Consider the following 12404-nt stretch of genomic DNA (forward strand, 5'->3'; position numbering starts at 1 on the left):
ACACACACACACTGAGAAGTGGAGTTGTGGTTCAAGTAGTAGACTGCCAACCTAGAGTGAAAAGGTGAAGGGCCAGTTCCCAGACTCTGAGTGCAAATCCCAAAACAAAAACAAAAGCAAATATAGCACACGTGCATAAGAAGAAACATCTTGCCAGCTAGAGCCCTCTGCACAGCGAGTCTAGACCGCCTTGCCACCTCGCTCCTCAGAGCAGAGCCCCCGCAGCTTACCCCTGCAGCGCACCCCTGCAGCGCACCCCTGAAGAGCACCCTTCAGCCTGTCTTTTCTGCACTCTTCAATCAAAAGCAGGAGAGATTTTAAATTCTAATAAAGATGGCCAAAAAAATAAAACCAACAAATTCTCAACTTATCTCCAAGGAAAGTCAAGACTTCAGCCACCAACCAAGCAGGCCAGGCAATGAATTCCCTTTCCTCCTGTGCCAAAGCATAGGGTTGTTTACTGAAGTTGCCCAAATTCACTTACAATCATCTTGGTTTAGCCACAGTCAGTGACAGGTTTCACTGTTTCACCACGGTTTATAAGAGCTTTGGCATGAATGTGGCTACAAACAGGCCAGCAGGTCACTTTACAAACTGTAAGTGAACCAGTTCAAGCCAGAAGCAAAAGGCACCCATGACCTATTGCAAACCTGATGGGAGAGGCCAGTGCCACTGAGTGGCTCCCAAGGATCCAGAAGACCTCTGCAGATCCACTGGGCTGCAGCCTCTCGGCAGAGGCCACATAGAAAAGGGTAGGTTGGCTGGAGTGGCGTGTCTACAGATAGGAGATGGAAGTTAGTACTAGTCCCAAGTCACTGTCACTGTGTGAGATTTTAAAGCCAGGTGACTAAAACTGAATGCAGAAAATCACAAGGAACAGAAAACAGAAACAAAAGACCAAAATGCAAATGCAAAGATGTTTACATCCCAAAGCAAGATTTCCAAGGGACACCTCTGAAAATGCTAAGACAAGCTTAAGGTGCCAGTTAGTGACCACTGCACCTGGCTTCTCCTATATGATGGGCATGAGTCTGCGCCCCTGGGCCGGTGGGTGGCACCAGCATCCCAAAGCTGACAGCTGTCTGGGAACCAGGGAAAGGAAGAGCTGTCAGGCCTCAAGGACTGACGGGAGCAGCGCAACAAGGGCAACGTGGGAGGAGTCATCTTGATAAAAGGACAGATAACTTGCCTTGCTGCAGGCGGGTTGCACCCAGAAGAGCGCCGTGCCCAAGGAAAACACCTGTCAATCCAGTGGCAACAGACAGAGGCCAAGACAAATGTGATCCGGCAATTCAGGAAATTCAGAGCAATGGATCTGAAAACTTTAGAAAAGACAACATGGCAGGCTCAAGTCAGCTACCCCTAGGAGGCCTGCCCTGCAAGGGTGGCCATGATTCTCACCTTTCGACTTTGAGATTCCACAGAGTTCTTACCCTTCCTGGAGCAGTACAATTCATACAGTTTGCTAGGGCCTACATATTCCGTACAAATGTAGCTCCCTGCTGAATGCCTGCTGTGCTGAGAGTGTGGAATTGTGGTCCACTACCATCCTCAGTAAAAACCCTGGACGCTGAGCCACCGTTTCACACGTGTGGTTGCAACCTGCTGTGGGGACCTGAGCAAGTCCTGTGTGACAGACAGCCTGATGTCCTGCCCACCTGCACTTCACTGCCGGCCTCTCCCCTTGCTGCCTTTGCCTTGCGACGGGTAAATTCCATCAGAATACAACTGGAGGAGAGACACTAAACTGACCCAGAAAGTAAGAGAATCAATCTGAAATTCCAGGAGCCAGCAGGCAGGAGTGAGGGTCGCATGATGGGGTCTACCCTCGGGGCAGGGGTGCTATGAGGACTTCCTGCTCTTGGCTTGGCTCCTCTGCTGGCAGTCTCTGAGGCAATGCACACAAGAGATCTGCCCTTGGTCCTCACTCACTTCTGTTTTAGGTCACTGTGTAAGCAAGCCAAACAGATTTCTGGTCTCTTATCTACCTACAAGCCAACCCACTATGTCTGAAGGAGAGCCAACCTTAAGAAAGTGGGCTACAGCACAAATGGAGGGTGAAGGGGAGGTAGTATTTCTAGAAAGCTATTTTCTAAAATTTATTATTATTATTATTTTGGGGCTGGTCTTGGGACTTGAATTCAGGACCTGGGTGTTGTCCCTGAGCTTTTCTGCTCAAGGCTAGCACTCTACCACTTGAGCCACAGTGCCATTTTTGGCTTTTTTGGTGGCTAGCTGGAGATAAGAGTCTTGCAGACTTTCTTGAGTGGGCTAGCTTTGCACCACAATCCTAAGATCTCAGCCTCCTGAATAGCCAGGATTATAGGTATGAGCCACTGGCATCCGGCTCTAAATTATTATAATAGCGTTTGAAAGTGATCATCACTAAACATTTTGGTTATGTTGCAGAAATGGCAAAATACTAGCCTCATAATTATATTTTATAAACCTGGAGAGAAGATAAACACCACATAAGGAAGACAGATCACATCTGCACATTTAGAAAAACAGTAAAATCCAGCCAAAAAGAGCACGGCCAGAAAACATGGCCTCAATGCTGACCTTCCAGTACTATATCCAAAGTCCTCCGATAAACACAAACAGAAGACACTGCCAACTCAGCCTCTGCCTTTCCCCATCCTGGCATTCACAAGAATACACCAGAGGCGCCACATAAATGCAGACACTGACCAAAACACTATTAAATCAAGGCTTCCCAGTCAGCGTGCCAGGAGAGAGAAGTACATGGCACACGATCATGATCATGTTAGAATGACTGAGTGTATAAAGCATGTTTGTTTTCCTATCTTAATTAGAAGATGCAGTAGGAGCAAGGAAGGGCCGAACCTAATAGACAGAAAAAAAAAATCTTTCCAGGAAGTTAGAACAGAGCACAGCCTGCTTTGCAAATCTCATCTCTGCCTCACAGGTTAGAAAAAGCTTCATTTCTCAGAAGAACCTGGGCTCATTGTCTCCCCTACCACTGTCAAATGCCTGGAGGAATTTTTTTTTTCAAATTTTCAAACAAAGCTTGAGTTTTATTAGAATCTTGTACAAATTTGGTTTTATTTATTTTTTCATATAGTGCCTGGTGACCTTGATGAAGATGCATTGTGTTCATAAACAACTTAGTTAAATGACAAAAGATAATAAAATATTTTAAGTGGCATGATAAAATTGTAGTATTGGAAAACTGTTTTGGAAATTTCTTGATTATTTTATGAACATGAAAATGCAGAGTGGTGACGTGACTTCTCTAAAATCATGTGATTGGTATTGTAGTGACTTTAGAGTTTACATTCTCTAGTCTCTTTTCATTAGTTTACAGGCACACCATTGTTATGGTTTTTATATACATATTTTTATTATAAACATACTGTACAGAGGGGTTACAGTTACATGAGTAAGGTAATGAGTACATTTCCTATGGAGTATTGTTACTTCCTCCTTTGTTTCTCCCCTACCATCATGCTTGGTAAGAAATGTATGCATTATCCTGCCCATGTAATTGTAACCCCTCTGTACAGTATGTTCACAAATAAAATAAAATTAAATTAAAAAAAAAAGAAAATGAACTTTACAACTTGGGGCGGGGAGAAGTTGTGGAGGTGGGAAAGGAAGGGATGGTAGGCCTGGAGGAATTTCTATTGCTGTGACCTACTACACAGCAAGAAAGCCCATTGCTGCATAACTTCAAGTGACTCCACGTTACAACAGCGTTTTTTCCCCACTTATCTGCAGAAATCAATCCAACATTCACGTCTTGCAATCACTTCCAACAGACAGGCTCCAGAGACAACTGCTTACAGGTAACTTCATGCCTTATTCACCTTTGCAAAGCCCAGGTATCTATAATGCCTGTAATGCTGGTGGTGCATTAGCTGCTTCACAGAACATCCACAGGATTAGGTGTGTCGATTCGCCTTTGCTTGCAACCTTGCTTCACAGCGGCATGGTACTTTTCTCCTCTGGCTGGGTCAGCCCAAGAGCTACCTCTTATCCAGCTCTTACACACCCCACTCTCCCTTCCCCCACCCCAGGCAATCCAGCAGAGCTGCCGGTCCTCTATTCAGACTGGCTAATTCGGGAAGGCAGTCACAGGCTTTCTGGAGGCTGGCATACTTCTTCCTGAGTTATTCATGTACTTGTGCCTCCTCCCAGGAAAGCCGGTGGAGGTCTCTACCTAATCTCAACTAATAGAAAGAGCTTAAATCTTCAATTGAAAGAAAGCCAATTACAGTAAAAACAAAAGCACTCACTGTCAATCTTCAATCTGCATTTTCCCAAGTCAATTTCTGAAGTAGACAACATCCTTTTTGAAAAAAAAAAAAAAGATGAAATGGGATTAGAGAGGGTGTGTCACTTGCCCAAGAACAATCAGACCATGGCCGGGCACCAGTGGCTCACGCCTGTAATCCTAGCTACTCAGGAGGCTGAGATCTGAGGATCGAGGTTCAAAGCCAGCCAGAGCAGGAAAGCCCACGAAATTATCTCCAATAAACCACCAGAAAACTAGTAAGTGGCGCTGCAGCTCAAGTGGTAGAGCGCTACCCTTGAGCTGAAGAGCTAAGGGACAGTGCCCAGGCCCAGAGTTCAAGCCCCACAACCGATGAAAAAATTAAAAATTAAAAAAAAATTTTTAAATATATATATACTTTAACAGTCCCTACAAAACTGTGTTAGTGTTCCATTTTGTTGATAAATCGAGAGAAACTGAGGCTTAGAGAGGTTAAAATTGTATGTCTATGCACATAGCTAGTACATGATACACAAACACACACCACCAGTAAGTCATCTTTTAACTTCAAGTCACAGTCATGCTAATTACAAAAACTGCTCAACAAAACAGAGCAGCTATCTAGACAAATGAGTTTCTGTATTAGTGTTATAGACACAAAAGCAATCCAAGGGGCTGGGAAGGTGGCTCAGTGGTTGAGTGCTTGCCTTGCATGCAAGAGGCCCTGGGTTTAATTCCTCAGTACCACATAAGAAAAAAGCCGGAAGTGGCGCTGTGGCTCAAGTGGTAGAGCGCTAGCCTTGAGCTGAAGAGCTGAGGGACAGCGCCCAGGCCCAGAGTTCAGGCCCCACGACCGGACCCCCAAAAAACAAAAACAAAAAAACAAAAGCAATCCAAGCCACCTTAATTACGCTGTGACTATACAGGGTTCCTGGGCCAGCAGCAGCAGGAAAGCCCCTGGAGAAGTCTGTTAGAAATGTAAACCCTTAGCCTGTACCACAGACCCAGCCATGCTCTGCCTGGGTGCAGCCCAGTGAGCCGTGGCGCAACAACTCTTGCAAGTGTTTCTACAGCTGGTTGGGAGGGGATGACCCAGATCTAAGATCTGCATTCCCATCTGACAGCAGATAAAAATCATTTGGGGAGATGGTTAATGACAAAAAGCCAGGCCTCGCCTGCACAGATTTGGAATAATTTCATCTGAATGGTGCCTAGGTCACTGGCACTTTGGTAAACACCCACGAATGATCCTGGGGCAGCCACTATGTCAAGCACTGAGCTCCAATACCCTGATGGCCCGATCTTCGATCCTCAGTATTTCCTCTAACCACATGAGCCTCCCCTGGGGTACGGACAACCTCCTCTACTAGGAGAGGCCAGTAAATCTCTCCTTAAACCAGAGTTGTGTCAATGTCTTCAGACTGCTCTCTGCCCATGGAAAAGTTCCATTCCTTATTCCAAAAATACTATCCCAAAGACTCTTGCCCCAAGTTTCCCAAACAAAGGTCAGCCCTATAAGCCCTCTCTTCCAGGGCCTGGAGAACAGCCAGACCCTGCGCTGCCTCTCATGAATAGAAGGAATGCAAGGCCCCGTGTGTTAGCCCAGTAATGCTCCTGCCCCTTCTATCCTTGACCCCTGGCCACACTTATGTCTACCTTGTCTTCTACTGATTCCTGTGTGTCTGCTTCTTCTGACTACTCTCCACCACCCTTGAGCTAGGGCCCACACTTTTCTTCACCATAGGCCTTTATGATGGAGAAAAAATCCAGAATCTCCTGGAGAAGAAATCCTTTGAAAGACACCACAACCAACTGAAACCAGGGTCCACAGAGGCTGGTCGCTGTAATGCCAGCTCTCAAAAGATCTTTCCCTGTGCCAGATGTTGGGCCTGCTGAACCCTATTCACTTCAGTTAACCAGTGCTCCAAGTTCAAAAGCTAATTTTAACCAAGTGTCATTTTACAGATCTATAGTCTCTTGGAAGTGAGATGATTACAATATTAAAATCTGAATGAAACAAGTATATGATTGTTCTTGATATCTGGAACATGAAAAGTCATCTAACAGCCTCACCTTTATGCCAATAACTAATAATTCATCCAAAGAGAAGACCCAGGCAACACACGTCTATAGTATAAATACTATGGTGACCATCACAATGCTCAGTTCTTTGCTATGTGGGGTGCTGGTAGCTCATGTCTATAACCCTAGCTACTCAGGAGTCTGAGATGTGAGGATCACAGTTCAAAGTTAGCCCAAGTAGAAAATCCATGAGACTCTTACTTCCAATAAACCAATAAAAACCCAGAAGTAGAGCTGTGGTTCAAGTGGTACAGCTCCAGCCTTGAGCAAAGAAGCTAAGGGACAAGTATCCAGGCTCTGGGTTCAAGACTCAATACCAACACACAGATAAACACACATACACACAGCAAAAGTTCTTTTTTTTTTCCTGGTCCTGGTGCTTGAACTCATTACCTAGGCCCTGTCCCCGAGCCTCTCTGTGCTCAAGGCTAGTGCTCTACCACTTGAGCCACAGTGTCACTTCCAGCCTTTTCTGTTTATATGGTACTGAGGAATCGAACCCAGGGCTTTCATGCATGCTAGGCAAGCACTCTACCACTAAGTCACATTCCTAGCTCCAACAGTTCTTAGAACAGCATCAACAAATGTCTGTAACTGTTTCATTCTCCTATCACTAGCATTGTTCAAACTATGGCAAAATGTACTTGAAAGAGGCATTGTGATTCCACCTGGCACAAATAATATGAATATAAACATACGTAGGGCATTGATGTTTCAGATCTCACTAGTAATAAAACAATCATATCACCCATAATATCCTTTCATTAATCTTAGGATCAACAATGAAAACACAAATTTAAAAATGATTACAGAATTTCCAGATCCCCTCAAATAAGCTTAAAGCCCTTAGTCTGCAAAATAATTTGGTGTCGCTTAACCTGTATGGTAACCAGGAGATCAAATGTCAAAAAAGTAGGGGTACATGGTAATGTACACTATTATCAAATAAACTTTTATGGTGAATAATATAGTATTGACACTTGGTTCTATATTCCCCTTTCTAGAATATACCAATATCCTAAATGCTAATTTAGGGGCATATTGCTTCCTTAGCATTCCTCCTAAATGGACTTCCAGCCTCTAAGTCCATTTCTCTCCCAGCCCTCAAGAGGTTTGTATTTGTGAAAGTACAACTTAAGACATGCTCTCCAGTCTCCCTTCCTTCCTTTACCAGGCCCAGGTTTCAAAGTATAAAACTTGGATGGGTACCAGTGGCTCATGCCTATCAGGGTTCCAAGCCAGTGAGGCAGGGAATTTTTTGAGACTCTAATCTCTACACACAGACACACAGACACACACAGACACAGACACACAGAGACACACAGAGACACACACTCACACACACAGACACACACAGACACAGACAGACAGACAGACACACACACGCCAGAAGTGGAGCTACACACACACACACACACACACACACACACACACACACACACGCGTGCGCCAGAAGTGGAGCTATGGCTTAGTGGTAGGGTATGAGCCTTGAGTGAAAAAGCTAAAGAACAATGTCCAGGCACTGGCACATACAGAAAAACAGGGCATCCCATTCGAATTGTTCAGCTGTTTCCTTTACACCTCAAATATTGTATCTTCCATTTCACATCTCTCTTCCTTTACTTCTTGCAAGAATTATCCCCACTTACTGGTGAGGTCAACTTTCCTATGATAGATATGATGGCTTATGGTCATGGGTCCTCTCCAATAACCCGAGACTTTAATGATTCTTTATTTGCAGTTTTCAATTACATATCGGTTTAAAACTAAGAACAGAACAAGAAGTGCTATAGTTTTTTGGCAACCAAGCAGTATGGACAGTAGGGAGCTATTTAACAGTTTCAGTAAGAACAATGAAGTAGTTATCAGAAAATACTTTCTATCAAATGAGCAAAAGTCATAGATAAGCCGGGTGCTGGTAGCTCATGCCTATAATCCTAGCTACTCAGGAGACTGAGATCTGAGATTCATAGCTCAAAGCCAGCTTGGGCAGGAAAGTCCACGAGACTCTTATCTCCAATTAACCACTAGAAAACAAGAAATGGAGCTCTGGCTCAAAGTGGTAGAGCACTAGCCTTGAGCTAAAGAGCTCAGGGATGCTCCTAGTCCCTGAGTTCCAGCCCCACAACTGACCAAAAAAAAGTCATAGATGAAAAAACTTGGCTTCCTGGTAGTGAGTGCTTTTGCTTCTGAGACCCATCCCAACGGATGTGCCCCTTGAAACAGAGAACTACCATCTAGGGTATAATGCAGTTCAGGGTGCAGCTTTACAGTAATCCCTTCATTGATTATTGCCTGCTACTAAGTCAGTCAACACCTGCCTTGTACCAAGCCCTGAGATAAAATGGTAAAACAAACAAATCTGCTCTCAGAAAGCCTTTATTTCTCATAAAGTATCCCATCTTATCCTCGTAACAGCCTCTGAGAGGAGGTGCACTATCTCACTGAAAGTTGAGTGTGAGAGTGAGCCTTGAAGCTGGTGCTACCTGCTCACGTGCTGTTCCTGACTCCAAGCAAAGGTTAAGAGGGCAGCTATCTGAATAACACTTTAGCTGGACAAGAGCCAGCCTCTAGTGTCTATGTGCCAACTAGGAGCTAGAAATTTTTCCTTAGTCTCTGCTAGCTGTCTCCTTAGCTGTGAAACTGGAATAGCAGGATTGTTGAGGAAGTTGAATGAATTAGTATGTCAGATACCAACACCGGTGCCTGGCATATGGTGATAGCTTAATGTGTGTATTTTAGAGCGCCTCTTCCGCCTATTGCAAGAGCCTGAGGTCTGTTATTAGCCACAGATACAGCCTCTTAAACAAGGCTTTAAACTATGTGCATCCACTTATACCCACATTTCTTCTTGGAGACTAATTTTTTTTACTACTTTAAAATAATAACTTTTTGTAAGAAGGTTAAATGTATCAAACTCTCAATCCATAAACAAAAACCATACATGGAAGGAGGAGGTAACAATGCTCACTATGAAATGTGCTTATTACCCTATTCATTTAACTATAACCCCTCTGTACAGCATTTTTACAATAAAAAACAAAACAAAACAAAAACCATACATGGTAGCATTATCAATTAAAGATAACCAAACATAAAGATGCAGTAACAATCATAACTGCATAAAACTGTCGTGTATAGTGCACTACTATAAGCATTTCATAGCATCCTAACGTTATTGTGGGGCAAGCAACTGCTAAAATAATCATAGTACTGATCATCTCTGCATGACCACTGTGTTTCAGCAGCACACCAAGTATTGAGCACTATGAAATTATCTGCCCCCCCATGTTATTCACAGTTTCAACTGTGCAGAGATCAGAGCACAAAGCCCCACTTGGCTCAGGCTTAACTGTATTTTATTCTGTTTGAGCTTAAGCTTCTGATCACAAGATTGGTTCCCTTCCTTCTTTTCCTCCTGTGTTCTTCCACTTTTTAGACAGGCTAGGCTCTTACTTGCTTAACCACCAAAGCAAGCCCTTCCATTATTGGGTGGCACAGTGGTATTTGGGGAATAAGTTTTAGAACTAGACTTCCTAGGTGTAAACTCTCACTGCTGTATTTTAATCCCCTCCAAAGTCAGGAGTTGAAAAGGTGGCTGTACTGGGAGGTAGGGACTTTAAGTGAGGAGTAGGCTGTGAATGGGATCTGGTGCCTTTATAAAAGCAGAGTCTATCCAGCTTATTCTGTCACTTGTCTGTCTATGAGAAGTGTGTCTTCCCCTCTCAAGAACACAGCAAGAAGGTCCCCATTACACCAAACTCCAGCATCATGATCTTGGACTTCTCCATCTCTGGAGGTATGAGAAAATGTGTCCATTCTTCAACAAGTACCTGTCTTAGGCATTTTGTTACAGCTGCACAAAGCCAACTAAGACACTAATTACACTTCCAGTGTAATTTGGGGCAAATTTGCTGCCTCTGTACGATCTGTTGTCTGAGGATACAACTTAATGATTGGGACCATGGATGTAGCCCAGTGGTAAAGCATGTTGGCATAAGCATGGCTGTGTTCGACAGCCAGCATCAAAGGGGAAAAAAAAATTTTTTTTAAAGTTGTGGGGCTTGAACTCTGGGCCTGGGTGCTGTCCCTCAGCTCCTCAGCTAACGGTGAGTGCTCTACTATTTGAGCCACAGTACCACCTCCCTTTTTTCTGGGGGTTTATTGGATTTCAGGGTCTCATGGACTTTCCTGTCTGGGCTGGCTTTGAACTGAGATCCTCAGATCTCAGTCTCCTGAGTAGCTAGGATTACAGGCATGAGCCACTGGCACCAGGCCAGGAAATTTTTTTTTAATTTACTTTACTATTATTATAGAGGTGATATACAGAGGGGTTACATTTACATGAGTCAGGTAATGAGTACATTTCCTTTCACTCAGTGTCATCTGTTCCCTATTCTCTCCCATTTCCTCCCTCCTATCCAAAGGAAATTTTTTTAATGGAGATATTAATGTGTTTAAAGTGCTTAGACCAAAGCTGGATACATGGAAAGTACACCCAGCCTGTCTGCTACCACTCTATTCTCTACTACTTCTGGAGCTTCCATTTTCTCCTGAGCTGAATCAGTTCCTCAGCCCTAATAATGTGGCTTCTGTCTTTGCACTGCTACAACAAAAATACCACAGACTGGATACTTTATAAATAGTACAACTTTATTCCTCAGAAATCTGGGGCTAGAAATCCAAGATCAAGATGTCTGCCAGTATGCTGTCTGGGGAGGCCACTTTCTGCTTCCAAGATGGGGTTTTGTTGATACACTCCTCTGGAGGGCACACAACTGTGTCCTGCCACAGTGCAAGAGATAAGCCCTTATATAAGATACTACTCAGTTTACAAAGACAGAGTCCAAATTGCCTAATCAAACACCCTAGTTCTTAATACTGCTGCACTCAGGAATAAGTTTTAACATGAAATTTGGAGGAAACAAACATTCAAATCATAATAGCTGTCTATACCAAAATTTCTACGTGACAGTTACTGACCACAGTAGTGTTGGTGTTAGACGGTGGGGACTAGTGCTTGAGCTATGAGGGCAGTGTTTGGGCTATCGGGGCAGGAATGCTTTCATTGCAGAAATGAGTTAATGGGCTAGTCCTTACAGGAACAGGTTGTTAGAAAGTGAGTTTGGCAGATAGCTGTTAGTGGCTAATGCCTGTAATCCTCAGTTACTCAGGAGACAGATCTTAGGATCAAGGTTCCAAGCCAGCCCTGGGCAGACAAATCCCCAAGAGACTCATCTCCAATTAACCAGCAAAAAAATGCTGGGACTGGAGGTGTGGCTGAAGTGGTAGATTGCCAGCCCTGAGGAGTTCAAGTCCCAGTACTGAAAACCCTCTTACCACTACCCTCCAACCCCCAGGGGCACGGGGAGGAAAGTGAGTTTGGATTCTTTCTCTGTTCCTATTTTGCATGAGCCTGCTTATCCTTCTACTTTCCACTAGTTCAAGTATGACACTTATCAAATCTAGCTGCCCAATCTTGGACATTCCAACCTCCAGAATTATAAGCTAAATAAACCTCCTTTCTTCACAAGTTATCCAGGTTCAGGTACTGTTACAGCAAGAGAAGGCACACTAAGACACTGGCCTTAGAAGTTGAAGCCAGCACCCATTCCTTGACTTCATCTTTTATGTCTGAGCAGCAATGCACATAAGGAAAGGAAAATCCTGCCAATTAAGAGTTGCCATTTCGAAACTGCAATTATTTCTAATCCCTTTTGTCATAAAAATGGACTTTTCTTGATCTCCTCAGCCTCCAAATCAATGTTCCAAACATGTCTGAAACCAGTATATTCTCTCCTGAGCTACAGTTTCTCACTCCTAAAACCAACCCTTCTTGAGCTTCCTTAACAGTGCCACCATTTGCAAATTATAATCGGCTGAACAATACTTGTTTTTTAACCTCAATCTTGAACTGCTGTCCCAAAGAATCCTGTGAACATCTGTTGTTTTAGAATGAAGAGAACTTGTCTTGGCAAGAATCTTAAGTGACAATTATTCAAGTGAACCTACTAAGAGCTCCTGTCATGTATTATGATGACCTACACACGCTAAGACTTTGAAGGAAAGCAGTCTGCAATGGAAA

General features: G+C 43.7%; 1 protein-coding gene across 2 annotated transcripts in view; it reads right to left on the reverse strand.

Moving 5' to 3' along the window:
• Hadh (hydroxyacyl-CoA dehydrogenase) overlaps positions 1-12404 on the reverse strand; it is a 36622-nt gene that overhangs the window by 18329 nt on the left and 5889 nt on the right. The gene's annotated exons all lie outside the window — the stretch shown is intronic.

Source organism: Dipodomys ordii, unplaced genomic scaffold (genome assembly GCF_000151885.1).
Source record: "Dipodomys ordii isolate 6190 unplaced genomic scaffold, Dord_2.0 Scaffold70, whole genome shotgun sequence".
NCBI classification, from domain to species: Eukaryota; Metazoa; Chordata; class Mammalia; order Rodentia; family Heteromyidae; genus Dipodomys; species Dipodomys ordii.